Consider the following 3825-nt stretch of genomic DNA (forward strand, 5'->3'; position numbering starts at 1 on the left):
AAAAAATTCCCTTTATTTCATAGTAGTAAGCTATGAAGCTGACAAACAACCTCACATAATATAACAGAATCTGAACAACTTGGCAATTTCCCTGAGATGCTGGATGTAGACACCAAACCTCATACCACCTCAGCAACTCCCATCTAAAATACAGGGATAAATGTTACACAAGTAGTAAGTTCATGTTCTTATAAATAGTAAATCATGAACTAGGCATGGTGATTAACACCTGTAATCCCAACACTTTGGGAGGCCATGGCGGGCAGATCACCTGAGGTCAGGAGTTTGAGACCAGCCTTGGCCAACATGGCGAAACCCCATCTCTACTAAAAAATACAAAAACTAGCCAGGCATGGTGGTGGGCACCTGTAGTTCTAGCCATTTAGGAGGCTGAGGCAGCAGAATCACTTGAACCGGGGTGGCAGAGGTTGCAGTGAGCCAAGATGATGCCACTGCACTCCAGCCTGGGCAACAGAGTGAGATTTCGCCTCAAAAATAAAATAAAATATATAAAAATTAAAAATAAAGACATATAGAATAGAATGTCACTTACGTGAACAGGTGTTCAGGGCTGGTGTGGAGGAGTTATAGATGAGGAGGAAAGTTGACTTGGAGACAATGGAGGCCCGCTGGAGTTACTGGATGAGGAAAGGAGGGAAAGAGAAAAAGGAAAAGGGTAAGGGGAGTGGTAGACTGGCCTCAGTGTGGAGGTCGTCTCTGATTGCTGACAAAGGCAGTGGAAAATGTTGGAGAAGGTCTGAAAACATTGCTAAACGTTGGTAGCTTCAGAAAATCTTCTAACATTTTCTTTAAAAGAAAACTTAGCATCTCAAGGGTTTAGTATGAGTTGTTTTTTTCCCATGGATTTCAGAGTAGTTGAACCATTCAGCCACAGAAAATAACTCCAGTGTGAACCCCATTTGAATACTACCATCAGACATGAGACATCAAACTCTCCTCCTCTGAGGTCAAGCGTGTCTATTCACTTGCTGCTTGGCCTCCTTTTCTGCCCACCCTCACCTCCTTTTCTGGCATCTGCTCCTCCCATGCAGGACTTCACACCCTCCCCACAAAGTGAGGTGCTACCTCCCACTCTTCAAGGCTTGATCACATTCTTGGCTCCACCACATTCTCACTTGTGACAGCTACATTTCACCAAGCTGAAGATACACTGCACCTGTGGCAAGTTTACGCAGACAATTCTGATGGTCACAAAATTCTTTTGCCATGTGGTCTGTGACATGAATTGTTTTGTCCAAAGACAAATGCACATCCACAGGCAGGCCAGGTAAGGTTATGCTAGAATGAGGAACCACCAAGCACCTTTAATTCCTTCCAAGATCTTTTATGAATGGGACAAAATCAAGTGCTGTTAGTGATGGCAAAAGTGAGGATTCTCCTTCTGGCGACAGCTGCTGCACTCTGGTGACAATGGCAGGCCTGGCACTGCTCCAGCACCCAATTCTTGCAGTGTCTTCTATGGCACTGACATATTCTTTATACAATACAGGCTTCACATTCTCAGTTTCTCCAATCACTGTCACAACTGCCCATAAAAAAAGTGGTGACTGCACTCATCACAACTTTGAATTTGAGCTTTGTCATTAGAAATGAAGGTTTCTATAGGTTTCACCATGTTCAAACTCATCCACACTGAAGCTCTACCTCCAGGAATATATTTCTTTCTCTATGATTTCCCTTAGCAAAAAATGTGTAACTTCCAATCTTTAATTCTTCACCAATACCTTGATTCTGTGGCTAAATCAAAAGCATGATGAGGGCTGGGTGCTGTGGCTCACACCTGTAATCTCAGTACTTCAGAAGGCCAAGGCGTGCAAATCACAAAGTCAGGAGTTTGAGACCAGCCTGGCCAACATAATGAAACCCCGTCTCTTCTAAAAATACAAAAATTTGCCAGGCATGGTGGCATGCACCTGTAATCCTAGCTACTCAAGAGGCTGAGGCAGGAGAACTGCTTCAACCCAGAAGGCAAAGGTTGCGGTGAGCCAAAATCATGCTACTGCACTCCAGCCTGGGTGACAAAGCAAGACTCCAACTCAAAAAAAAAAAAAAAAGCATGCTGAGGAGATTAACTTATAAGTTAAATATTGAGTTTTGTCTTCTCCACTGCAGGACTACTGGGCAAGGATAATTTTCTTACCCTACTACAGAATTTCTCAACCACTTTCCAAGCCATAATCTACACAAAATCTATTTGGCACACTGACTGACCTTCACTAATTGCCCCAAGGTACTGTGAGAGCTGAAGGAGCAGTATTTTAGGACACACCCATTAACCGAACTTGAGAACATTTATTCACCTTAGTATTCATGAAAATGATTAACTGCACAAATTTGTAAATACCTAATACACACATAAAATTCATACTTGATTCCTAACACTTATTTTTTCAAAATGTAAAAGTTTACACTAAATGGCCATTTTATTGGCTCTTGGCAACGTAAGTTCCTAAGGTGGCAGATATCTACAAATTGTGGTCACTTACTCTGACAATGCACAATGGCAAACAAAAAGATGGGAATGAAAGAAAGGTATGCTTAGAGATCTAATAAAATAGGCCAAGCACGGTGGCTCACACCTGTAATCCCAGCACTTTGGGAGGCTCAGGCAGAAGGATCACCTGAGCCCAGGAGTTTGAGACCAGCCTGGCCAATATGGGGAAACCTCATCTCTACACAAAATATAAAACTTAAGCCAGGCACAGTGTCCCACGCCTGTAATCCCTGCTACTCAGAAGGCTGAGGCTGAGGCAGAATTGCTTGAGCCTGGTTGCAGTGAGCCAAGATCACACCACTGCACTCCAGCCTGGGTGACAGAGTGAGCCTCTGTATCAAAAAAAGGAAGAAAGAAAAAAAAAAGCTGGAGTTATGCCTACACTGCATCTGTCCATATTGATATATCAAGGAGCGCCTGTATTGAGCTTCTGCAAAAGATATTTTGGGAAGGTGAAGGAAGGAGTAGTTCTATCATTTTAAATGATTATTTTTTAAAAACTTAAAGATTAATCTGTGCTTTTAAAAAGGATTTACAACTATTTTACCTGTTTATTTGTTCTTGGCCGAGTAACTTCGGTTGTATTACAAGTTCTGATCTGTAAAAACATAGCTGATATTAGTATTATAATAAAGCATTTAGAAGAAATTTACAGGCCTTTCTCACACAGCTATGCACTGCTAATTATTATTATTATTTGAGATGGACTCTCATTCTGTCGCTCAGGCTGGAGTACAGTGGCATGATCTCAACTCACTGCAACCTCTGCCTCCCAGGTTCAAGCAATTCTCATGCCTCAGCTTCCTGAATAGCTGGGACCACAAGCGCATGCCACCACACTCGGCTAATTTTTATATTTTTAGTAGATGCGGGGTTTTACCAGTTGGCCAGGCTGGTCTCAAACTCCTGACCTCAGGTAATCCACCCGCCTCAGCCTCCCAAATTGCTGGGATTGTAAGGATGAGCCACTGTGCCCGGCCAATTTTTAAATATTCTGCCTATATTTTACAGTGAAAAAAAAATCGGCCGGGCGTGGTGGCTCACGCCTGTAATCCCAGCACTTTAGGAGGCCGAGGTGGGTGGATCACGAGGTCAAGAGCTCAAGATCATCCTGGTCAACATGGTGAAACCCCGTCTCTACTAAAAATACAAAAATTAGCTAGGCATGGTGGCGCGTGCCTGTAATCCCAGCTACTCAAGGAGGCTGAGGCAGGAGAATTGCCTGAACCCAGGAGGCGGAGGTTGTGGTGAGCCGAGATCGCGCCATTGCACTCCAGCCTGGGTAACAAGAGCGAAACTCCGTCTCAAAA

The 3825-nt window shown here is 43.4% G+C and overlaps 1 long non-coding RNA gene across 2 annotated transcripts in view; it reads right to left on the reverse strand.

Moving 5' to 3' along the window:
* The window catches only part of LOC108290024, a 29795-nt gene that overhangs the window by 18317 nt on the left and 7653 nt on the right, over positions 1-3825 (reverse strand). The window contains exons 2-3 of one of the 2 annotated variants that reach the window (XR_005197050.1): positions 3063-3113; positions 554-638 (exon numbers count right to left, since the gene is read on the reverse strand). This is a non-coding gene — a long non-coding RNA (uncharacterized LOC108290024). The remainder of the gene's footprint in view (positions 1-553; positions 639-3062; positions 3114-3825) is intronic. The other variant, XR_001819401.2, reaches the window with a different exon arrangement.

The sequence above is a fragment of the Cebus imitator genome, unplaced genomic scaffold (genome assembly GCF_001604975.1).
Source record: "Cebus imitator isolate Cc_AM_T3 unplaced genomic scaffold, Cebus_imitator-1.0 Scaffold419, whole genome shotgun sequence".
Classification (NCBI taxonomy): Eukaryota; Metazoa; Chordata; class Mammalia; order Primates; family Cebidae; genus Cebus; species Cebus imitator.